Source organism: Schistocerca gregaria, chromosome 2, assembly GCF_023897955.1.
Source record: "Schistocerca gregaria isolate iqSchGreg1 chromosome 2, iqSchGreg1.2, whole genome shotgun sequence".
Lineage (NCBI taxonomy): Eukaryota > Metazoa > Arthropoda > Insecta > Orthoptera > Acrididae > Schistocerca > Schistocerca gregaria.
The window spans coordinates 728,105,299-728,132,640 of NC_064921.1; the positions used below are offsets into that span (position 1 = coordinate 728,105,299).

Here is a 27,342-nt window from a genome sequence, read left to right on the forward strand (position 1 = left end):
CCAAATGGCCCTTAGTATTAGTACACTCAATATCTAAACGTTGTAATAAAATTTTAATTTAATGGTCGCAAATCAGAAGCTTACATAAAGTGATAAACAAAGAAAATATGGTATTTATTAGAATCTTTCAATAAACAGAATTATTCACAGATATCTCATGGATTGCAGAAACGACTGTGCGAAAACTAGAAGACATACTGAAGACAGACATATATCAGTGGATAAAGCTTGACTTGAAGCTCTTAACTCACATTATAGGTGGTCAAAACTAACGACGAAATTTGTACGTGATCCGAAGCTTATGCTTTTCTAGCCCTTTTGTTTCACGTCCTCCTATGGCGTGACCACGAAGCGGTGCGATATTGACACATGCGACAATAGAATGGTAAAGGGTTCCTCTAAGACCAGACGTCTTTACTGAGAAGTTTAAAAATGTAGGTTGAGACGCCTGCAGGTAAATAACACTTTGAGACCCCTGCTATTCCGATCACGTTCAGATTTCGTTGAATGGTTTTTTTAAGTGTCCCTAGTGGCTACATTCTGCACACAAGAGCAAAAATTACGGTCGCTCTGTGCTCTGAGGAGGTGTGACCACGTTTAATGGGGTGCAGCTCCACAGTGTCCTAAGAGAAGGGCTGGAGTGTCCGGGGGTGTCATCAGTGCCAGAGGTTGCTCATCGCACTCCGAACTGTAGTTGGCGACCGTGAAATGTATGGAAATCAACGTCCCAAGGAAAGGGGTGGTTTGAGTGACGCCCTTTATGCCATCCCATGCGGCCTTTTCGGAGCGGTGGTGCGTCTCGGTCGCTCGTAAGAAAACCGGGTGATTACAACACTGGGCATTGCGGTGCTGAACTCCATTCCAGAGACGTCAAAAGAAGGGGTGAAAAGTGGGGAAGAAGGGTTGTGACGACCTTCCTATCATGTGACACGTCCACGGTGGCGTTGGGCAGAATTGTGGCGAAATTTTTTTCTGATGCGACATCATGAACCCACCTCTGTGCTGTGGCGTTTTCTTTCGCATTTGTCGACACCTTCGTGTTTGAAGCGTCGTCGAGCCCGGGGCTGGCGTTGCAGCCTTCCACGCATTTACACCATTACAGAGGAAGGTTGTATGCACCTTTGAGCCAAATAAGAAAGTTATGCATCGCAACAAGAGGTAATTACGTGGTTTCGAAAAAGTGATTATTTACTTTTGTTGCGCAGTTTATTTCGAATAAAATAATTTTGGGTGTTATGCCGCGTCGTTATAAAACTATAAAGTCACTAAACTGCCAACGTTTCGACCGACTTGCTGCGGGGCGATTAACTGCTGGACAGGACGAATGTCTTCCCCTATGTGTAGTTTTTGCATCAGGTAACAATTTTTTGATAGTAGTTTTCTTAACATATTGATGTTGGAAACAAAAGTAGAGGTCATCAAACGAACTGCTAAGTCAGATTAACATAGTTGAGAGTATTCCTTATCTTTTATTTCACTAATTTATTACTGAAAAAAGCTTCAACATACGTATGAACACACTGCAGATTTAAGGATCCATTTTAAACAATTGCGAGAATTATTCAAGAGGAAAATTCTACTGAAAGATGTCAATATCAGTCAGGCTTTCGAAAGCACCATAGTACAGCAACCGCATTAATCAAAGTAACTGATGACATTAAACATGCTATGGACAGACGTGAAGCTACTATCCTAACACTGCTTGACTTTAGCAAGGCTTTAGACACAGTTGACTTCGATATATTACTAATTAAAATAAAACAGCTGAATTTCTCAAACAGCGCAATACACTGGTTCGACAGCTACCTCAAAAACAGAAGTCAACAAGTCATTTGTGGGTCGGAAAAGTCATCATGGAAAAGTGTGCGCTCTGGAGTTCCCCAAGACTCCGTCCTTGGTCCACTACTCTTCTCACTGTACATTAATGATATTTCTTCAGTGATTCACTCCTGCAACTACCATCTTTATGCCGACGACATCCAACTGTACATAAGTGCAAGCCCCAAAAACATTGCTGGCGCAGTAGCGAGTATGAACGCAGATCTTTGCTCTGTTTCTCGATGGGCACAGAACCTAGATCTGAAACTAAACCCCAAGAAATCCCAGGTCACACTCATATCTCATCCAAAATTAGTCAGCCGGTACTTTCGCGAAACAGTCCCTAAAATCCTCCTCAATGGTACCCAACTACCATATCAAAAAACAGTAAAAGACCTTGGAATAATCTTGGATGAACACCTAAACTGGGAAGAACAAACAGTCACAGCTTGCCGGAAATCGCTCTCCTCCCTACACGCAATTCAAAAATTTAGAAAAATATTTCCAACCCATGTTAAACAAAAATTAGTCCAAACACTAGTCTTGCCTAATCTTTACTACTGCGATGTAGTTCAACACGGCACAAATAGTGAAAATTCTAGATGTCTCGAGCTAGTGATGAATGCTTGCGTTAGATACGTGTGCAATATTCGGTTGTATGATCATATCAGTCCTTCATACTCCCAGCTAGGTTGGATACGCCCACATACGGCACGCGATCTCCACACGATGTGCTTACTTCATCGATTTCTTAGCCACTGGTGCCCCCAATACTTATCTTCTCACATTAAACACCTATCATCATTCCACAATCGCAACACCAGATCGGATACGTCTATCATCTTGGCTGTACCTTTACATAACACAAAATCTTTCTCCGTGTCATTCTCCATCTCAGCCATACGACTATGGAACGCGCTCCCCTGTGATCTGCGTCTTATCCAGAACTACTCAACATTCAAGAGGGAACTCAAAACTTACATATTAGGGACGGTATAGCCACCATTCTTGTGCCCCTCCCATCTCTTACTTTCTCCTCTCCATCACAGCTTCGAATTTTACCGTTCTATTTCTCTTCCTCTAACCTATCTACCTCTTATATATCTCTTTCACCCCATTCTATCGTCTTATGTCTCTGCTCGATGAGAATAACTCACAAGCTGCAAGAACATAACGAGAAAATTCCCAACTAACAATGGGACTGACATTCAGAAAAGAAAAGTATGTTTACTTTCATATACATAGTCATTATTATTATTATTATTACTACTACTATTATTATTATTATTACTATTATTATTATTATTATTATTAATTGTTATAATTATTTTTTATTGTTATAATTATCATTGTACTACTGTTATAATATCGATTTTTTTCTTTAACATCAATACTGCATAATAGGCTATATGTCCTTAATGTTAAGTAGAAACTGTAACTCGTTCAATCTGAGTATGCCTGGTTAGGTGTAAGAGAGGGCCTGAAGGCCCTAATCTTGCCAGGTAAAATAAATGCATAAATAAATAAATAAATAATAAATAAAATATTAAGTAGATCTCGGGTGCCATTGCTTTATTTCTTCCTGAGCTAATGCTCATTTTATTAGTTTTAAATTATGGAAACCAGGTTTAATCTATCAATGCAAACTCGTGTAACATCACATTACGTGAGCACTATTTTTTAAAACAGCCTACTTAGGGAGCTGTTAACTGTTTCGTTTGCACACTCGGCGCCAGCACAGGTAGAAACAGATGAAACTTATCCAGTACAGATATTTTAGAACCCGTTAATGAAATGTAAATATATAAAAATGCAACCCGCCACTTTTTTCAATACATATTTATTATGCCATGAATCGGTTTTCGAACCTTGTCAGGTACATCTTCAGATGGTTTTCTGGAAGTTACATCACTATTTCTAGCATACTGCTGGGTGCTGGCTTGCGACGACAGTGTGCGCGGCTTGTAACAAGCAACAGTTGTGTAGTACATGCTGGACGCTGACCAGGTTTCGCTATCACTGTGTAAATGCATACATATCGCGTAAAAGTGTGTGAACTGGCCATCGAAATGGAAGTAGACGGATGGACACTAACAGAAAAAAGCCGCCCATACTGTCGCAAGCCAGCACCCAGCATTGTGCAAGAAATAGTGATGTAACTTCCAGAAAACCATCTGAAGACGAACCTGAAAAGGTTCGGAAATCAGTTCATGGAGTAATAAATAACTATTCAAAAAAGTAATGGTTGCAGTTTTATATACACTACTGGCCATTAAAATTGCTACACCGCGTGCTACAGACACCAAATTTAACCGACAGGAAGAAGATGCTGTGATATGCAAATGATTAGCTTTTCAGAGCATTCACACAAGGTTGGCGCCGGTGGCGACGCCAACAGCGTGCTGACATGAGGAACGTTTCCAACCGATTTCTCATACACAAGCAGCACGTGACCGGCGTTGCCTGGTGAAACGTTGTTGTGATGCCTCGTGTAAGGAGGAGAAATGTGTACCATCACGTTTCCGACTTTGATAAAGGTTGGATTGTAGCCTATCGCGGTTGCAGTTTATCGTATCGCGACATTTGGCGCTCGCATTGGTCGAGATCCAATGACTGTTAGCAGAATATGGAATCGGTGGAATCAGGAGGGTAGTACGGAACGCCGTGCTGGATCCCAACGGCCTCGTATCACTAGCAGTCGAGATGACACGCATCTTCTCCGCATGGCTGCAACGGATCGTGAAGCCACGTCTCGATCCCTGAGTCAACAGATGGCCCTGAGTCAACAGATGGGAACATTTGCAAGACAACAACCATCAGCACGAACAGTTCGCCGACGTTTGTAGCAGCATGGACTATCAGTTCGGAGACCATGGCTGCGGTTACCCTTGACGCTTCATCACAGACAGGAGCGCCTGCGATGGTGTACTCAAAGACGAAGCTGGGTGCACGAATGGCAAAACGTCATTTTTTTCGGATGAATCCAGGTTCTGTTTACAGCAATAAGATGGTCGCATCCGTGTTTGGTGACATCGCAGTGAACGCACATTGGAAGCGTGTATTCGTCATCGCCATACTGGCGTATCACCCGGCGTGATGGTATGGGGTGCCATTGGTTACACGTCTCGGTCACCCCTTGTTCGCATTGATGTCACTTTGAACACTGGACGTTACATTTCAGATGTGTTACGACCCGTGGCTCTAACCTTCATTAGATCCCTGCGAAACCCTACATTTCAGCAGGATAATGCACGACCGCATGTTACAGGTCCTGTACGGGCCTATCTGGATACAGAAAATGTTCGACTGATGCCCTGGCCAGCACATTCTCCAGATCTCTCACCAATTGAAAACGTCTGACCAATGGTGGCCGAGGAACTGGGAACTGGCTCTTCAGAATACGCCAGTCACTACTCTTGATGAACTGTGGTATCGTGTTGAAGCTGCATGGGCAGCTGTACCAGTGCACGCCATCCAAGCTCTGTTTGACTCAATGCCCAGGCGTATCAAGGCCGTTATTACGGCCAGAGGTGGTTGTTCTGTGTACTGGTTTCTCAAGATCTATGCAATTAAGTTGCGTGAAAATGTAATCACATGTCAGTTCTAGTATAAAATATTTGTCCAATGAGTGCCCGTTTGTCATCTGCATTTTTTCTTGGTGTTGCAATTTTAATGGCCAGTAGTGTATTTACATACGGGTAGAAACATTGCCCACCGCGACACTGTCTGGGAGCGTTGCAGGCGCATGAAGCGATGGGGAAAGTATACGAGCGGAGCAAAAAAGGATGTGATGCAATTACAGCGACACTTGCCACAAATGGGAAAATCTATTGATGTCAACAGCTTTGACAAGAAGCAGAATGACAGTCAAACCACGAGACTGTGACAAGGTGTTGAATATCCACGCCTCGCCGCAGTACGTGGGGGTTGCATGACAGCTGTGTAAAATAGGATAAGCGGCGATCTGTAGCAGATCTGGTGACAGAGTACAATACTGTTGTAGGGACAAGAGTTTCGAAACACACCGTTCCACGCGCACTGTTAAAAATGGGGCTCCGCAGCAGTCGACTGTTACGTGTGCCGGCGTTGCCCCAACGACAATGTCAGTTAAGATTGCAAAAGAAGTGGAGTCATCGAGATTGGACCGTGGATCAATGGAAACGTGTCACCTGGTCGTATGACGCGTTTGTTGCACCATGCCGATGATCATATTCGGATATGCAGTTATCCAGGCGAATGAGTGCTCGAAACAAGATTCGTGCCAAACTCGCAGGTTGTTGAGGGCAGTGTATTCTATGAGGGACATTCATCTGAGACCTGTGGTAGGAATAGAGGGCACTATGGGACCTGTGGACTATGTGAGCATTATTGTGGACCACCTGCTTCCCTTTACGCTTACAGTAGTCCGGCAGGGTAACGGTCCACTTAAAGATATCGGAATCGTGCTGCAGTGGTTTGAGGAGCATGATAATGTGCTCACGTTCACGTGTTATTCATCAAATTAATCTGATCTGAACCGGATGGAACACGAATGGGCCGCTACCGTGCGCCAGCATACTTGTAATTTGCGGAAACCGCGTGACCTGTGGGTAGACATCTCGTTCCACATACCTCCGGAAAGCTACCAAGCATCTGTCGAATCCATCGCATGCAGAATCGCTGCTGAATTGTGTTCCGAAAGTGGACCAACACGATATGATGTCTTGTCTTAGTTTATTTTTCTGAGGTCAAGAGAGCTTATTTTTGATTGGTATTTTACGACAGGTAATTGCAAATCATGACTGATCATCATTACGCAAGAGCTTCCTTTTTTGTCGAAAGCAGAGAATGCCAGATGGTTCATACAACAACGTAACCGTTATGCCATGTCCGCTTCCTCGTTTAAATGGCAGTAAGCTTCCCTCTGTCCCTAGTGATGTGGCAGTCAGCGCGGCGTTAGTGTTTAGTTTAAAAAAAAAGAAAAATAAACTCACTTACTGACGCATAAATATCTTAATTTGCTAGAAAAACAATATTTATTTAGCTATTTTCTTGTTATTGTTCTGCTTACTGCAATACTGTTGTCAGAGTATGAGCAACAGCATGCTTCCTTTCCGACTGGCAGGTCAGTTAGCGGCATTAACCCAGTTAGATGTGGGATCAAATGGCGAATTGCTCACAGTCAACAACGGCAGCTGGTACGTAGGCATTTGCCTGGAGGGCAGTGTTATCTCACATGCAGTGGTGTTACCCAGCTCAGAGATAAACCTGATTTTGACAGGTACCCTACACCTAAAAGGTGGAGTAAGACGATTGTGATGACATCTGGGCATGGGTCAGAGAAATTCATCCCCGTTTCCGATTGTGTCGTAGTTTAAATTTAACTTTCTAGCTGCAGTTAGAAAATTGACAGAGCGACGTATGTATCATTCATATGAGCCGCCTCTTGTTTACCCCCCTTGGATTTCGTGCACGAACCGACTTCTCGATTATGCCCCATAAATGTTCGATGGGATCCGTATCGGGCGACCTCGGTGGTCAAATCATTCGCTCTCGAGTTTTCCAGAATGTTCTTCAAACTTATCGCTAACAGTTGTGGTCCGATAGCATGGCACACTGTCATCCATAAAAATTCCTTCGCTATTAGGGATCGTGAAGTTTAAGAACGGCTGAAAATGATCTCCAAGTAGCCGAACATAACCATTGTCAGTCAGTGATCGATCTATGGACCAGTGGAGCCAGTCCATGTAAACACAGCCCACCCCATTATGGAGCCACCACTAACATGCTCAGTGTCTTGTTGACAACTTGGATCAATGGCTTCGTGGGGTCTGCACGCAAACGTCTATGCTCTCGGTTGTTAGGTCAAGGCTATCGACCAATGTGTTGTCAGTGGTGTGATGAAATACCGAAATTTTGTAATCTCGACACAGTCTTGACATTGTGGATATTGCAATATCGAGTTACCTAACGATTTCCGAAATGGAATGCTCCATGCGTCTAGTTCCATCTACCATTCCGCGTTCAATGTCTGCTAATTTCCGTCGTGCGGTCATAATCGCGCCGGAAACCTTTTGACACGAAGCACCTGAGAACAACTGACTGCTTCGCCAATGCACTGCCCCTTCATACCTAGTGTACGTGATACAACCGGCATCTGTATATGTGCATATCACTGTTCCAAGACTTTTGTCACCTCAGTCTATAAATATTCGTTATATGTATTCAATCGCTTTTTTCTTACTCCTATATATCTAATATCCAGATGCATTTCGCCTTTTTTAAGTCTTATTCAGAGTACTTTTTCTGTAGTAACAAACGGTTTCGTTTTTAATATGACGTTTTGTTGAATGATTCAAATCTAAAAATACCATAAGTAGTATTAAAATGGAGATGCCTTACAAAAGGCAAACGAGACTGGAAATTATATATTGTGCAGCGAGAAAAAGGCGTCTCAATATTTACAACTAATATTTATCAAAAGAGTTTATGTTGATAAGAACGACGACAACAGCAATAATTCTTCATTGCATGCAAAACTTAAGATTTTTATAAAGAAATTTTTATCTGAACTACAGCTGTGGGAGAGTTATTTGCTCTAACCTCAGAACCGTCCTTGTTTGCTCATCTGCCCAAAGGTTTAAAGTTTGATGTAGCATATGTTTCAGAATTATGATCAATTTACGATCTTTTATCTGCGATAGATCGCGAAAAACTGCTAGAGTTATTGATAACGTACTCATTCATCTGAGAATAACAGTAATTAGCAACTTTCTATCTTATCATATCGTCCGTTGATCGCGGTACTTAGGGAGTCCCTCTGTCACCATGAAGAACGTGATTAAAAATCTGATTTAAATTGATAAATACAGCCACCAGGCGCTACTGGTTTTTACATGCTAGGGACTGAGAAATGTACACTTTGAACTCATTCATGAGGACTGGAACACGATGGCACATGGACAGTGGGACAAACATATCGACATTTAACATTGAGTTGTGATGTTTATAAATTTATGCACATTTCGAGTTCAGAATGTGTAATATATCTGGAACTGTGGTTCGTGATAGTCAATCACATAGAGTTTGACAAATTAAAATCTGTTAAACGCCAAGGTTGGCGGGGCATTGTCAGTTGCATAATAAAAGAGAAAATGATTACACACACGTGTTGAACCTAACATTGGAATTAGTGGCTCGTCTGTGCAGTGGACAATTTTGTTCTTGGCATGGCATTTCATCAAAGTATTGTAAATACCTGGTTTGGGCTAAGATGCCGTTGAAACGATTGCTACAAAGTACGCCTTTCAGCTCAAGTTGGAACTAATGAGAAACATCAGCAACCAACAGCGAGAACAGCCTGGCAAATAAAGAGATATCAGTCTCCATTCGTGCAGTGTCTTGTAGTTTCTATGAGAACTTGCGATGGAATGCTTCACTTACGGAAATGTAGCCAATCACGTCTGCTCCATAAATGTCTCCCTTGAGTTCAGGGAAATGTTCCATGTTATGAACCCGATTTTTCGACAGGATTAGTTTTTGTCTGATAGCATCAATCTTGTCCAGCACATGTATTGCCGAATGATTCTGCCCGTGCATTAAGACGCTTAATGAATTCAAATAACTGATGCCGACTATGAAATATTTTATCACTAATCTGTTTACCATTAATTCAGTTTTTTACCCTAATGGCCACCTTCAGTTCAGCCAGAATTCATTGTCGTTCATCAAAACACAAATGCATCATCGCATTTGTGGCTGATACTGTAATGACGTTCCAACAAGTGTTTCTGAAGTTCCTAATAGTGCGATGGCATATTAAGCACTTTGCATTATGGCAGGCAGTTTCCATTCGGCATTGAAGGACGCGGCTTCTCCACATTTGTCTCTCTGTCTGTCTCTCTCTCTCTCTCTTTTATTTACAGCCGCACAGACACCATTACACTCCCAACGCAGAACGTAAATTTTATTTAACGCAAGCAGATCTGTCACCAAACTGTCTGCCGTCTGACAAGGCGACTGCTTTGCATTGGGGGCGTCCGGCTATAGCCTTCATTTTCCTTTCCCTCCTCGCCCACAAACCATCACACAATCGTTGCGTTTGGAGCGCTAGCCAAGAGCGCGGCCGGGGAGCTGTACATATTTATTTTACAGCATAGTCTTCAAACGCTCCAGTTTGTTGATACCGGCACTATAGAATGTTTGACTTTGCTGACGGAGCCACAACCTCACCTCTGCTTGCACCGCTTCATCGCTGTCAAAGTGAAGTCCTCGAAGGTGTTCTTTAAGTTTCAGTAACAGATGAAAATTGGATGGAACCAGGTCGGGACTATATTGAGAATGATAGATGACAGTGAAGTCAAGGCGTCGGATTGTTGCAGGTGTATCAGCGCTCGTGCGTAATGTGGCACTACCGGCTGAAGGAGAGAGTGCTCCATGAGTAGACGAATCCTTCGAATTCGATACTCGATTACAGTACGCTGTTTCTCGTATACCGACGTAGTTATGTTACGCACCGCCATGTTAGACGCTACAAATTCGGAGCCCTCTATCGCCAGAAGGCTGCAAATATGTAGACATGAAGAATAAAGATATAGAATGTTAATAACTTTTGTTTTATTTAAAGACCTTTAAGAGTTTTCACATAAATAATTCGGAGGAATTATTTTTCAGCACATCCTCGCATTAAGCTGTTAAGAAAATATGTAAGACCCGATCATTCTCGTCGCTTACGTTCACGGTATGAAATTACTTGGGAGTTGTATAACTGTAATGGTACAGGTTTTTGATGATAAATAAAAATATTTTATATGTAAATTGAAGGTGGAAAAGGGAGAAAAGAAAAGGAAGGGAGGGGCTCAGTGCTGTCAGCTGCAACGGGACATTACGCGGAATCAGCGGAGAGTGAAAATGTGTACCGGGCCAGGATTCGAACCCGGTACACATTTTCACTCGTCTCCCCTGCTGACAGTAGTGGTCTCCTCCCTTTCCTTTCCTTTCCTTTCCTTTCCTTTCCTTTCCTTTCCTTTCCTTTCCTTTCCTTTCCTTTCCTTTCCTTTCCTTTCCTTTCCTTTCTTCCCTTCTCCACCTTCAGTTTACATATAATGTATAACAGCTGCGGGATCTGTGTGGTGTCTGGTCCTTATGTTATGTCCGAAACAACAGACACCACGCATTCATATAAAAAATACTTTACCCGACATTATGGCATTTGCCCTCTAACAAATTAAACGGGCCGTATGTATATTTCACGATTCATTAATCATATTTTATTGACGTTATATTCCTTAAAAGTTCTTTAATAACATCATTGAAGCGCTTCGCATATGTCACTGCTGACATCACAAACTGTCTGATATAAAGCAGCTACTGAAATGCGAAACAATCACTGACGTAAATATCTCCAGTTGCTAATAGCCAGAGTGTAAATGCCAGCCTGCGATCAGGTCCCGTTGGTCATTTGCATTCTTCCTTTAAATTTCCTTCCCAGTTGTAAAGAGAAGCCAGCGAATAGCGTCAACCGACATGCGTGCAAAGTTTTGGATTAATGACAAGGAAAGCTGGAGCTGCAATCCAGTACTAAGCGCGCTACCTCTAAGCATATCGCGTTTACTGAACAAATTGAGACACCTAAATTCTTCCTTTCCTATGCCAAGTTGTACTTTTTTGTTCTTCGTCGTGGCTATAATGGGCTCTACGGAATATAAGTTAAGTACATTGCCGTGACATTGCTAGAGGAAAAAAAAAAAACATTGCACGGTCTATGCTTTGATGTTCGTTCCTGGTGTTCCTTTCCGTGCGCTCCATTGTAAATGCTTATTCACAGGTATCCGAGTAAAGTCAAGTGATGCGCACTTGCAAATGCATTGTTTCTGCGAACACGTTTTCGCTTGTGTTCCCTTCGGTGTAAAGTGGGCTTCACTTTGCAAAAACCCGCGCAGTCTCCGGGGGCTTCCCCAGCGCTGTAGCTTCCTGCTCTGTCTTCGTGAACTCAAGTCCATAGACGGCTTTGTGACGTCGCGCTTTCAGTCGGCAGTGAGGTGCCGGAATCGTACTCGGCCGTTTGTGGCCGAGCGGTTCTAGGCGCTACAGTCTGGAACCGCACGACCGCATCGGTCGCAGGTTCGAATATTGGCTCGGGCATGGATGTGTGTGATGTCCTTAGGTTAGTTAGGTTTAAGTAGTTCTAAGTTATAGGGGACTGATGGCCTCAGAAGTTAAGTCCCATAGCGCTCAGAGCCATTTGTTAAATGATTTACTTTGGAAATTAACAACATAAACGTGCAATGACAGACATTATACCGCGCTCTGCTTGGCGTACATAAGACATATTACATTAAATTACTTCGTAATTAGCTTCCGTGTTAGTATACGATTTAATATGGCGTAGACAGATGTATACAATAAAAAGAAATGGTAAAATGCATGCAACAAAATATGGTACACAATTTATAGAACATTAGTCAACGACTCTAGGGTGTCAGGTTAAAGACGAACAAGTAAAAAACGTAGTATCTTTCTGGAAACACTCAATTTTGGGTTGTTAGTCTTTTACCTACTACACTAGTACTGAAATAGAACAATATAATGATTAAGTTTTCGACTGTCCTACATCACTACAGTGCCAGTATTGTATATGGGGGTATATGGGGGCTCCCCTAGGTCTTTTTGCAGCTGCTTCATACTGAACGCTTTTTGCAGTTTTGTGAGCTATTTCTTCGATACGAGAGCTGGCTTCGATCCTAATAGTTATTTAGTAGCACATTCGCCCAAACGTCTATACTATTGCCAGAAATTTTCATTACAGATCTACAGCAATCACAGGATATTTGAGAGTACTTTAAATTAAATCCCTTGCGCTTATGAAGTTTTACAAGCATTGTCCCAAATTTGTGAGGAACAAGAACCTGAAATATTTGGTAGCTACAGATTTCAATTTCAGCTATTAAGATTGGAGAGTGGTATTTTAGAAATCCGTGATTGAAACTGCTAAGGTATGTAACTTCCGCTGGCAATCGAAAGATAAGAGCAGTATTGGACATATAAGGTTTTTAAGTGTCACACACGTTAATCTATTACAATCCTTAAAGCTACCATAACCAGCAACAAATATAATAAAGTCTAAATCACAGCACTCTATATACATTCCTGCTGTTTCTGCTACAACTTCAGGAAGAAATAGTTCAACATTTACATTCTGCAAACAGAAAGTATTAATATCGTGAATATTGTTAGGGACATTCAACCTGAACTCAAACACTGTAATTATAATCACTCATTCTTCTATATTTTTTACCAACATCTGCCGTAAGTAATCTGTACACAATGTCCCTAACATTACAGTAAGCAGTCCTAAGCCACTGATCAGATATTCATGCACCTTCACTAATGTCTCAATGGTGTGTAATAAAGCTGAAAATGTTTCTATGCTGAATTTCCCACAGTTCTTGGGAGAAACGATTGCAATCATAACATCCCAATTTTGAAACCAAGTAGCAAATACTTGAGGTTTTATTGATTCATGCTGATGGGATGCGCTTATTTGCCTTAAACGAACCCTCTTTTTCAGGATCCTTAAGACTGTCACCTACCCGTTTCTTATGACTGCTAATCACTCTTTAATGCCTTCAACATAAATCCCTACTAATTTTGATACTCTTAACTATTGTGTTCTCGTCAGACAGATGCACAATAAGTACAGTATTTGGATAACAAACCCTGTATGAAAGGCCAGGAGCAAGCTTTACAATTTTAAGTTTAATTCTAAGGTTTTTGAGAAGAGCACTAAATCAAAAAGTAGAAAAAAATTTTACTGCTGTCACATGGATGAGCAATGTAAGCATGAGTTCTTGTATCACTGCATAATATTTTATATAGCGTGACATTGATGTTACTATTATCAGTAACGATATATACAACATTACAACAAATTTCGTGATGTATTCTTAGGATAATCACTGTTGTCAGGGTAAAAATTTACCATCAAAGTTTTTGCAGGAGCTAATACCACTATATTCTTGTTATTAGGCGAAATTGATTTAATTATGAATGTCTGGACAGTAGAAGCTGCTTCATATCCATCAAATTACTGGCCATCCCTACCAATCTCTTACCTTTGTATGTAATTTTTGGTTTCACAAAAATTGCATCCAGTCAACAACACACCAAATTTTCATATAGTTCAAGGTGTTCAAGCATAGTTTATGAATACTTTTTAAGAGATTCGTTTATTCCACTGTTAATACCCGAGAAATTAAACTTTTTCAAATGGTGTGAATGTGGCAAAACAGTAATTTTCAACTCTTGCAAAAATTTATTTCTGGGAATTAAAAGTAAATACTGTAAGCAGTGAGAAACATTACTGAAGAAATCCTCAGCTGTGCATTTATGAACTTAAGATCTCATATTGTCTCGTCATCATCTTCACATTTTTCTATGCATTCAGTTAGTAATTCTGAAATCTACATACATTTTTCTTAAGCTAATTTCTCTGCCCACAATATTTTTAATAGTGATTAATAAATTTTTCAATTTAGCATATGTATTGGATAGAAGTTGTAATTCTAAAATCCAATGAAACCTACTAGCTTCTATGTTTACATTATCATACACTACAGGGTGATTTAAAAAGAAAAACAGATTTCAGTTGTTTATTACAAACTATAAAATATGGAAACACATTCTTATGTCACTAGGTAGAGGAAGATTCAAAGTTTTGATGCAGTTGCGCTGTTCTTTGTAGCAACATGGCGACTACATCATAAGAGAAATCATTTTGTGTGTTGTAGTTTTCGCGAAGTCAATCCACTGCAATGTTCAAGTGAAACGTGCATTCCGCCATTCAGCGAGAAGCTGCCTCTGCACAAGTAGATTTACGACTGGCACAAAATATTTGGAAGTTGATTGTATTGCAAAGATAAGAGCACTGGTTGGTCATGCACGTTTGGTGAAAATGTAAAGCGTATCCGAGATGCGTTCGCTCGGAGCACTCGGAAATCCATGAGACGGGTAGGCCAAGAACTTCAACGTCCTCAAACGACGGTGTGGCGTGTTCTGGGTCTGTTCACAAAGTTTATGGTCCTTTTTTGCGGAGGAAACTGGGACAGGAATGTCATGATGCAAAATTCTTGTTTCCTCAGTTTCACGAAGATTCCAATGATTTCATTTCTATGAACAACGGCGCCCCGCTTCACTTTCACCTTGAGGTGCGGCTTTATCTTAACAACATGCACAGCGTTGGATTGGAAGAGGTGGACGTTCTTTGCTTTTCGCTTCTCAGATCGCCTCATCACATACCTTGCAATTTTTCTCTCTAGAGGTACATATACGTGAGTATTTGTCCCACTTACGGCAGCTGCTATTAAAGGTCTGAGAAACGTAATTGTTGAAACTTTCGTTTCAGTAAACAAGGACCTGTTGTTTCGTGTGTGGAATGAAGTGGAGTATTGTTTCGATGTTTCTCGAGCAACGCGTAGTGCTAATGTTGAGTGTATGTTACAGTGTGTGCTTGAACATAAAACATTGAATTTATCAAGCGACACCCGCAATGTGTTTCTATCTGTAACAGTTTGTCTGTAATAAACAACTCAAGTCAGTTCTTTCTTTTGAATTACCCTGTATATAAGTTTCAAAATTATTGTTCAAGCTCAACACTTTTGTAATAGAAAGAAATTCGTTAAATTATAATTTCATACAGGGTAAATGATCATTGTGCTTCGTAATTAGCCAATGGTTAAATCCTCCTCGATTTTTGGAATATCATCTAAACTGTAATTTTTTTCTGAGAGTCACTCTACATATTTCACGTTTTCAGTGAACTTTTCTTCAGACTTCTGAGTATGTGGAACATTAGGAGAGACAAATACTTAGGCAAATTTGGTAATAAGCATGGAACAGCACCACTTCCCAAATCCACCTGTTTACGTGGGACTACTAGCACAGAACCTAAAAAATAATACGTCTTTCTTCAGTATCAATATCCATGTTTGTTGTAATCCATAAAATATTTTGCAAGCTGTTAATAGTTAATTATCATTAGGTCTAGTTGCTCACATATTCCAAATAACTGCATCTTCAGGAAAATGCAGGCTGCAAACTCTGTCTTCTTTGTAACTACCAGATCTTCCACCGGATTTTTTAAATCCACATCTTCCTGTCTCTTTCAGGAGGAGGAAAAAACCACTGGCACATAATCCCCTTTACAATAATCGGATTTTCAGTTAGGGACAGACTGCTTCTATGCATAGCACCAATGAAAAAGAACGCGAAACATACACTCGCCTGCATGATTGTCTGACCCATTGAAGCAGCGTTCCAGCCAATTCTGCACTAAGACCTGCTACCTAACTTTCAAGAACGCCAACGATATTACAAGAAAATGAGCTGCTGATGTCGATATTTTTATTAGTGTATCAATAATGGTACCCGCACAAGCTCGTTTCTGACGAATATTGAAGAGCTTTATTTGTGGACAGGCCGTCAATCACCGCCCATAGACTTATTGCGGAACTAATAAAGATTTACATCGAGACGACGAGGTAACGGAAGGTGAGTAGAAGACACTAGAAAACACACAGTAGCAATATGTATTAAGACCACAAAGGGATGCCTTTAGCCTGCAGAGGAGATCAAATGACGTAAGCTGACGCAGATGAAGTTGTATGCTTACCATATGGAGGACCTGTGATTTTTTTGCTGGTAGGAGGGCAGGAAAGGGATATACTCAGTCACGTGAGGCCAATTGAGGAGCTACATGAACGAGAAGCAGCGTCTCAGAGGTCTGAATAGGTGCCAACCGCTGGGAGAGCAGTGTACTGACCCCATGCCCATATCAGAGTAGCACTTGCAACCTATGTCCTCAATTATTTACTGGATGTATTCCAATCTCTGTCTTCTTGTACAACTTTTACCCTCTGCAGTTCCCTCTGGTACCACGAAGTTATTTCCTGATGTTTTAACTGATGTCCTACCATCCTGCCCCTTCTTGTCAATATTTGCCATACATTCTTTTTCGCACCTATTCTGCTGAGAACTTCCTTATTCCTTACTTTATCTGTCCACCTCTCCACCCTTCCCTACTGCATCCTAGTCACACTATAAGGCAGAGGATGACACGGCTTCTGGTCAACATTGTGCCCGATCGTTGAAATTTACTTTTTTACTTACTGGGCGATTTTGATGTGTGGTTCACCTCCATTGCTTTAGAACGATTTTTGAAACTGGGATTCATTAACACTCTTCCTTCGTGAAGTATGACAATTCTGCTCATTGCATATGGATGTGTGAGAGCCCAGGGATAAATTTAAGGAAAATCTGTTCTTGCAAGACATACTTTACGATGTCCCTCTCCGGCGAATAAACCACCTTCAGCAGTTTTCCATATTCTTTTTTCGTAAAAGACTGTAGAATGAGTTAAAAATTAATCCAGGACACAATTTGGAGATCAGAAATCGCGCGCTGGCGATCTTCCTTGTCTTTCTGCCTCAATTTCAACCATGAAAACACGTCTTTCATAGCTGGGCTTTGAAGCCGCTAGCTGCAAGCCTATCGCGAGAGCGTGCAGTGACTCAGCAATCTGGATGCCTCCTCGAAAGTCCCGTTAGCTCCAAAAAGAACGACGTGCGGCAAAGCAGTGACGTGCCATTATTTGCTGTGCTTGCGGCAGACTTGGAACTGTGAAGTAGAGAGCAGATATAGTGAACTGGCACTGTGAACGACTCGAAAGCTGTCAGATGCATGCTAAATCGCAGAGTATGTATACAGTATTCCGAAAGTGCAGATACATGTATCCCGAACGGATTAAGTTATCACAAATGATATCAAGTACAGTTTCCCCTTGAACTGATGTAACAAAATTTTGCTTAAATTTATGCATCCACATCAGCAAGTTCTTCTTTTTTTTCAGGGTGTAGTACCAATTCTCTTGTTGCGAAAGTGTATATTTTTACGGCAGTTCTAGTGCAATAAGTTGTGATAACTGATATCACTTGTTTATTCTTAGCCCAATTTTTCGCATGGTAGAATCGCTGTAGTCTTACCAGTGTGGGGGCGTGGAGTGTACGCTTTACTGATGCAGCCAGACGGTAAAAAATGGGAGCCTGATTCCAAATTCCAGCTCAGACGCTTCCCTTAGATTGGCAAATTACGATCAAGATGTTTTAACACAGCGGACATTCCATTGCGGAAATAATGACTAATTCCGGAAACAATCTATATTCCCATCCATCAGCTTTCAGGCATGCAGCGAGAGAAACGTCATTTCATGAACTAATAGTTCGACCGTATACCTTTCGGCCATCTTCCCACCGAGCTGATAGACTGAAGCTATAGTAATTGCATCCGTTACTCTAAACACGACCTAAATCTAGTAGATTAGTCAATATGAAAAATATCAAGATGCAAAACTATATGCTTTTAATTAACCTTTCTATGCAATATCCGCTCTTCCAGTAGCACAGTCAAGGGCATATCCCAAATCTGAGCTGATGCGGGTTAGAGGCGGAGTTCAATTCGTACACCATCTGATCAAACGTATCCGGACACCTCTAAGTAACTAGATATAACGAAAGGCGGACCGGCCAGTACAAGAGGAGGCGGAGAAGCAGGAACAGCAGGAGAGCTGAATGTCTTCGAATGTGGACTAGCCACTGGATGCCACGTGAGTAACAAATCCACCGAGGACATTTCAACCCTTCTAAAGCTGTCCAACCCGACTATTGGTGAAGTGATTGTGACGCGGAAACGTCAAGGAAGGACTACAGCTAAACCAAGACCAAACGGACCTCAAGTACTGACGAAGAGGGACTATCGGCCATTGTAGAAGGTGGTTGTAAGGAATCGCGTGAAATCGGCGGAAGGAATTGACATTATTTGAATTACTGCGAGCATGTAATGAGAGAACGAACTCGTGAAGGAAACGTCTTAGACCTCCTAGAAACAAACAGACGCCGGCGCTCTGGCCGAGCGGTTCTAGGCGTTTCAGTCCGGAACCGCGCCGCTGCTACGGTCGCAGGTTCGAATCCTGCCTCGGGCATGGATGTGTGTGATGTCCTTCGGTTAGTTAGGTTTAAGTAGTTCTAAGTTCTATGGGACTAATGACTTAGGAGTTAAGTCCCATAGTGCTCAGAGCCATTTGAACAATTTATTCTGTACTTGTTTAACACAGAAAATGTTAGTGGTTCCATATGCGGGCTGGCAGATTGATTTCTACGTCACATCTGTTGCAATGTGTTGCACATAGGTTACCTGAACGTCAGACCTGAGTTTCTCGCGGCTTATACACTGTTCAGACCCTGCCATTTTCAAGGCAAAACTGTAGCAGGTAAGCGCTGTGCGAGGTAATTTGAAACATCGGTTTTCAGAGAAACTTAGGGAAGATAAAACACACACTGTAAACAATTGAACAATCATAAATCAAAGACGACCGTCGTCAGATGTTATCGGTAGTGAAAATGATAATCAACGAGTGGGGTAGCGTAAGCTGTTCTTTCTGTTTTGAGAAGGGAGAGAGCAAGATACCATGCAGAATTTAAACACAAAACCACCACCTCTATTTATAAGGTTCTTTGCTCATTTAATTTCAACAGCTTCCGTAATGACACTATCCAAATCGCTGTAGGTGCGTGCCAGAATCTCCGTGTTGGGATGACCGGTTCCACGACAATGTTCTGCAATGGTGGTTTTACTCGGTTGTTATAAGCGTGTGTGCCGCTGATACTCAGTACACAAGTCCTCCACAGTCCTGATTGTCTGACCAGTAGACGAGTGAGACATGCCACAACTGCAAGGAATCCGACAGACATGTGTTCACTTACACTTACTTTCTGTTCAATGGCCAGTACTACGAGCAGAAAAATAGAGCTGCGATGGGTAGATCATTGCCACCTATTATTGCCTGTTTGTCTATGGAAGATTTCAATGAACACGCCTTGAATTTGGCAGCTTTGAAACCTGACTTATTTTTTAATATATAGACGATACTTTTGTTGTTTGGCTTCATGACAGTGAGAATTTGAATGACTTTTTAAAACACCTGAATTCAATCCGCCCAAATATTTGTTTCAGGATGGGGGTTGAAATAAATGTCTGTCTTCCCTTCCTTGATACGTTGGTCAGAAGGAAGGTGGCTAGTACGTTGGAACATGCTGTTTATAGAAAACCTGCTCACACTGACTTGTATCTGCAGGCTGATAGTTGTCACCATCCGGCTCAAGATGAAGAGGTATTTCGTACCTTGGTTCACAGGGCCCATGTCATCTCTGACCCTGTGAGTTTGTCAGCTGAGTTAGCCCATTTCGAAGTCACGTTTCGACACTGTTGTTATAGTGAAAGACAGATCTGATACGCGTTGCGCTATCGGCCAGTTGTATCCCTGGTGAGTAATGACAATACCGATGTGGCACCAAATTTTTCAGTATTTTTGCCTTACGCAGAAGCATTTAGAACGGGATTGGTCGCATTCTGCGAAAATATTATGCTCTTTGAAAACCGTCTGAGATCAGGGTCCTTTTGAGATCCGTGAAGGACGACCTTGATTTGCGTAACGTGGACGTCTATCGTATTCCTTGCAGTTGTGGCATGTCATATATCGGTCAGACTGTCACGGCTGTGGAGGACTCGTGTACTGAGCATAAGCAGTACGCACGAATACAACAGCCGAGCAGATCTGCCTTTTAGAACATTGTCTTGGCACTTGGTACCCAATGGAAGATAACGACACGGAGGTTCTGGCATGCACTTCCAGCTATCTGAGTAATGTTGTTATGGAAGCTGTTGAAATTAAATTTGCAAGTAACCTTACAAATTGAGATCTTGATTTTTGTTCAAATTCTACATGGAATCCTACTCTCCCCTTTGTCAAAAAAAAAAAAAAAAAAAAAAAAAAAAAAAAAAAAAAAAAAAAACAGAGGGCCAGAGCTTATGCTGCCTCACCCGTTGATTATTAATTTCACCAATGATAACTTCTAGTGACGGTCATCTTTGATCTGCCATGGCGCTAGTGTTTGCACTGTGTATATTATCTTTCCGGAGTTTCTCTGAAACACGAAGTTTTACATTCCCTTCCACAGTACTTAAGTGCTACAGTGTCCGCCTGTTTAGCTGGGTGGTAACGTGCTTGCCTCCGATGCGCTGGGTCTGAGTTCGATTCCTGGCCGGGTTGTGACCTCAGATGTTAAGTCCCATAGTGCTTAGGTGCATTTGAACCATTTGAACAAACAGAACTGAACTTACGAATCAGTTAACATAGAGGTAGGTGTCAGTGATCATAAGGCTGTGATAGCAACTATGACTACGGATATTATAAGGAATGTTGAGAAACGTAGAAAAATATTTTTGCGTAGGAAGAGTGACAGGTAGGAAGAGTGACAGGATACTAATGGTAGAGTATCTGAGGCGTCAACATAAAATATTCGGTACTGAAGACGAAAGTATAGAGCGCAAATGGAAAAAATTCAAAAGCATCATTCAGTACGGCTTACACAGGATCTCCCGAGCAAAGTCTCAACGGGTCGAAAAGACGTCCCCGTGGTTTAACTGTTGTGTTAGAGACTGCTGCGTAAACAAAGAGAGCTTCTTCACAGATTCAAGAGAAGTCAAACCCTAGCTGACAAACGAAAGCTGAACGAAGCGAAAGTGAGCGTAAGAAGAGCAATGAGAGAAGAGTGTAATGACTTACAAAGCAAAATTTCGTCAACTGAGCTGAGAAAAACACTAAGAAGTTTTGCTCTTACCTAAAATCAGTAAGCGGGTCGAAAGCATCTATTCAGTCATTCAGTGACCACACTGGCTCCGAAAAGAAAGATAACGGAGAGAAGGCCGAAATACTGAATTCGGTCTACCGAAGTTGTTCCATTGCGGAAGGTCGTAATACGGTCCCTCCTTTCAATCACTGTGCGAACGTCGGAACCGATCGAGATAACCAATCAAATGGCTCTGAGCACTATGGGAGTTAACGTCTATGGTCATCAGTCCTTTAGAACTTAGAACTACTTAAACCTAACTAACCTAAGGACATCACAGAACACCCAGTCATCACGAGGCAGAGAAAATCCCTGACCCCACCGGGAATCGAACCCGGGAACCCAGGCGCGCGAAGCGAGAGCGCTACCGTACGACCACGGATAACCAATCGCGGAGTAAAAAAGCAACTACAAACGGCGATGAGGTACCTGTAAGATTCTACAAAGATTATGCGAAAGTACTTGCTCCCCTTTTAGCAGCAGTTTATCGTTGTTCGCTCCAGCAACGAAGGGTGCCTAGCGACAGGAAAAAAGCACAGGTCATTCCCGTTTTCAAGAAGGATCATAGAACAGATGCACATAATTATTGACGTCGATCTATTATACAACTATGGAACCCGTTTTGTGCTCAAGAATTATGACGTATCTGGGGAACAAGAATGTACTCTATAAAAATGAACATGGATTATGCAAACACAGTTCGCTCTTTTCTTCCATGAAATCCAAAGCGCTGTAAACTACGAAGCTCAAGTTGATCCCATGTTCCTTGACATCAAAAGGCATTTGACACTTTCCCGCGGTGCTGTTCCGTAAAAAAGATTGAGCTTACCGAGTATCGGACCAGATTTGCAACTGGATTCAAGACCTTCTTGCAGACAGAACTCAATAAGTCTCTCTTAACGGAGCTAAATATACAAATGAGTATCCGGAGGAAGTGTGGCTGTTTATAATATATGCAAATGATCTAGTAGAAATAGTCGGAAGCTCTTTAACACTGTTCGCAGATGATGCGGTCGTCTGTAAGAAAGTAGCAACGCCAGAAGATAGTAGAGATTTGCGGAATGATCTGCAGAGTGTTGATGAATGGTGCAGGCTGTGGCAGTTGACCCTGAACGCAAATAAACGCAACATGTCGCGCCTACACAAGAAAAGAAATCCACTACTGTGCAACTACAGTACTAATGATATATCTACCGTAAAATATCTAGAAGTAATTATTCAGAGAGATCTTAAGTGGAATGACCACATAAAACAAATAGCAGGGAAAGATCCACAAGAAAAATCTTAAGGAAATGTAATTCAACCACGAAGCAAGTGGCTTGTAAGTCGCTTGTTCGACCTACTATTGAGTATTGTTCGTTAATCTCTGACCCTTACCAGGAAGAACTGTTAGAAGATATGCAGGCTGAACATCAACATAACCGAAAAATTGCAGGGACGGATTTCTGACTGGAAATGGAGGTAAAAAGGTCCTATGAACATGCGTCTGGAAATGCATCATTGCCACGGTAGGTAGTGCTGACGAGTGAGAGTTCCTGTGACTACATGCCGCGCCTGTAGCCCACAGATGACGATTATGCAGATTGATGACGCCAGTTCAGGTAACGATTGCTTTGTCGGTAAAGAAGACTGATCGCAGAAATCCTATAATTCTGATGGTCTGGTGCAAAAACCGTGGACAAAATCTTTCCCATACAGGGAAATCCACTGCTGATAATCCTTGCACTCGTTGCAGGTAATAGGGATAGTAGTGGTTGTCATGTAGGATATACATAACCGTACTTTGGCTTACACCATGTTGGCGGGCTACTTGCTTGGAGTTTGTACTAGGGTTCGTCTCAGTATCCTGTTAAACGTGGTCCTTCAAATCTAGTGTACGCACAGTCAACCGCCTCCCTGCACGTTCTGAAAGGCGCCATGATCACACAAATGCCCAAAAAGGGTTTGAAATGTTATACGATGTGGTTCGTGTCTGTGAGGGTACTTCTTTTGATATGGCTGTGCTACCTCTCAGCCGCTACCATCTGCTTGGCAATACACAAACACTATCTCGGCTTCTTCCCGTCACGAATACCGGACCATTTTGCATTACTCTGCGTCAGTTATACAGCCCGCGACACACAAGGAACGCCACATAGTCAGTGGAACTTTCATCCGTCAGCACCATCTACCGTGGTAGCGATACATTTCCGGAGGCATCTTCTAAGAACCTTTTCCCTCCATCTCCGTCCGGTCGCTGTGGTCGAGCGGTTCTAGGCGCTTCATTCCGGAACCACGCGGCTGTTACGGTCGCAGGTTAGAATCCTGCCTAGGGGAGGGATGCGTGTGATGTCCTTAGGTTAATTAGGTTTAAGTAGTTCTAAGTTCTAGGGGCTGATGACCTCAGATGTTAAGTCCCATAGTGCTCAGAGCCATTTGAACCATTTCAACCTCCATCTCCAGTCAGGAATCAGTCCCTGTAGTATGTCGAGCTCATTATGTTCAACCTGTAGCAAAGATCCAACGAAGATCGTTTGGTTGGCGAGAGTGCTTTACAGAGATATTCAACGATCTCCAGTTGCAGACGCTACAAGAGAGGCATTGCGTATCACTGAGACGTTTACAATCGAAATTTCGAGAGTGCGGGACAACAGATTACTTCGGACCACAGACATCTCGCTAACTGACCACGAGGAGAAAATTCGAGAAATTGGAGGTAATCGAGACGTTCATTCTTCCCACGCGCCGTTCGCGATTGGAACAGGGAAGGGTGGATCAATTAGTGTGGTACGAGAAGTACACTCCACCACTCAGTCAGATATCTTGCGGAGTATTTGTGCAGTTGTAGATGTAGACTTCTATCTTCGCTTCCAATGAAGAAAACTGCAACAACAGGCATAACGTTTACATATATACCTCTTTACTACTACATCTATTCACACAGCGTTTTGCAGACTGTATCCATAGCTCGGTTGTGAAATTCAGCACTGTTTGGATCAGTAATGGTTAGCCTCATGTACATTTAAACATGAAAAGCAACAATCATGTTACAGGAATCATTTTGCTGATTTCTCCTGGTATAATCTTGTAAGACGGGGTAACGTAGTGCGAAATGAAAACTTTTGTTTGTATAGAATGTAGTCAGGGTACATACAGAATGTTATACAGCTAGTTCCAAGAACATTTTCACAGGACACTGAACGTTTCTGCTGTTTCAGCAAAATAATGGCCACCCCTTACCGTTCGTACGTTCTGTACAGTTATGAAGAGCACCGTTCAAACTGCACTGATTTTCACACTCACTACACTAGATGTCAGCAGCTCGTGATCTCGCGGTAGCGTTCTCGCTCTCCGAGCCCGGGGTCCCGGGTTCAATTCCCGGCGGGGTCAAGGATTTTCACCTGCCTCTAGATGACTGGGTGTTGTTGTCTCGTCTCCATCATCATCATTGATCCCCATTACGGTCGGAGGAAGGCAATGGCAAACCACCTCCACTAGGACCTTGCCTAGTACGGCGGTGTGGGTCTTCCGCATCATCCCCTATGCTCTGTTACGGATTATGGGACTTCATCATCACACTAGATCATTTCGCTCTTTCATCAACCGACTATAATATTGTAGCCGTTCATGGTGCCATTCGAATAACGCAAAGATTTGTACACAAAGGTTAATGGATGTCTGTGAATGTTTGCCGATGACGCTGTAGTCCACGGAAAAGTGTCTTGTTTAAGTGACTGTAGGAGGACACAGGGTGACTTGAATAGCATTTCTATTTGGTGTGAGGAATAGCAGCTTGCTACAGATGTGGAAAAATGTACGTTAATGCAGATCAGTAGAAAAAAAACAATATCCTAACGTTCGAATATTGCATTAGTGGTGTGCTGCTTGACACATTCACCTCGATTAAATATCCAGACGGAACACTGTAAAGCGACATGAAATGGAAGGAGCACGCGAAGTCGGCTGTAGTGAAGGCGAATGTTCGACTGTCGTTTAGTGCGAGCAGTCGAGCTCATCCACAAAAGAGATCGCGTACAGAACACTTTTGTGACCTGTTCTTCAGGACTGCTCTAGTATTTGGGTTCGCCACTTACGGAAATACCGTACTAGGTGAACTCCAATGGGAATCACTGGAGCGAAGAATATGCTCCTTTTGTGAAAGATGTAGAAGAAGTTTAGAGAACTGGAATTTCCGACAGATTGCTGAACGATCATGTTCCCATAAACAAGCATCTCGCGCAGGGACGGCGAAGACGAGAGAATTCAGGGCTCATATGGAAGCACATAGCTAGTCGCTTTTCCCTCACTGTAGTTGTGTGTAGAACAGGAACTTGCAATGGTATTAGATACCCTTCGCTAACCACCACATGCTGATTTTTGGATTCGTATTAAATGACCTGGCCTCTGAAACCAAAACAAAGACGCTTTAGAATACAGCAAGCCACAAGTCAAAGCACTATAAGCCGGCCGTTGTGGCCGAGCGGTTTTATGCGCTACAGTCTGGAACTGCGCGCTACGGTCGCAGGTTCGAATCCTGCCTCGGGCATGGATGTGTGTGATGTCCTTAGGTTAGTTAGGTTTAAGTAGTTCTAAGTTCTAGGGGACTGATGACCTCAGCAGTTAAGTCCCATAGTGCTCAAGCCAGAGCCAAACCACTATAAACTTCACGAAACTTCATAGAAACCGTGAAACGTATTACAGCAGACAAAAAATTACCAACCCCTGTTTTCGGCAGTTATAATACTGATTGTGGTATATTGCTACACATCCACATGGAAGCGGAATTCCTTTTTTATCCTCTGTAAAAATTTAGACCGGATCTTCAGCTACAGATGCAACACACCGAATTCTGCACGCCACAACAATGTGCGATAAGCATTGTAATGTTATGGTTTTACACGCTTACCTTCGTCTAAACAGATGCACTTGCCGCCACACACTGACTCAGCTCTGCTTCTGCAGCCACTGCGACGTCAGAGCCGCTACTAAGCTGTGGGCTGTCGCGTTGCTTATGTTTGTTTGACATGGACAACGAGCTCGCTAGTGCGCGTGCGCAAGTTGGCAACTCCCACCACGTGAGCCTCGCGCGGATTGAGATAAGCCGGTGCCGGCTGCATCAGTAAAACCGAGACGCTACGGGAAATGACTACTGGGACCAAAATAAAACGTAACGGAATGTGCGTAAATTTACAAAATTATTCAATATCGGACAGGCGAAATACCCTCAGACTTCAAGAAGAATATAATAATTCCAATCCCAAAGAAAGCAGGTGTTGACAGATGTGAAAATTGCCGAACTATCAGTTTAATAAGTCACGGCTGCAAAATACTAACGCGAATTATTTACAGACGAATGGAAAAAGTGGTAGAAGCCGACCTCGGCGAAGATAAGTTTGGATTCCGTAGAAATGTTGGAACAGGTGAGGCAATGCTGACTCTACGACTTATCTTAGAAAAAAGATTAAGGAAAAGGTAAACGTACGTTTCTAGTATTTGTAGACTTAGAGAAAGCTTTTGATAATGTTGACTGGAATACTCTCTTTCAAATTCTGAAGGTGGCAGGGGTAAAATACAGGGAGCTAAAAGCTATTTACTATTTGTACAGAAACCAGATGGCAGTTATAAGAGTCGAGGGGCATGAAATGGAAGCAGTGGTTGGGAAGGGAGTGAGACAGGGTTGTAGCCTATCCCCGATGTTATTCAATCTGTATATTGAGCAAGCAGTAAAGGAAACAAAAGAAAAATTCGGAGTAGGTATTAAAGTCCATGGAGAAGAAATAAAAACTTTGAGGTTCGCCAATGACATTGTAATTCTGTCAGAGACAGC

General features: G+C 42.3%; 1 protein-coding gene across 1 annotated transcript in view; it reads right to left on the reverse strand.

The window, feature by feature from the left end:
• LOC126334856 (probable multidrug resistance-associated protein lethal(2)03659) overlaps nt 1–26,506 on the reverse strand; it is a 276,184-nt gene extending 249,678 nt beyond the window's left edge. Inside the window, exon 1 of the mRNA XM_049997525.1 lies at nt 26,422–26,506. The gene's annotated coding sequence lies outside the window, so the exon portion shown is untranslated. The remainder of the gene's footprint in view (nt 1–26,421) is intronic.
• Between the last annotated feature and the right edge of the window lie 836 nt (nt 26,507–27,342).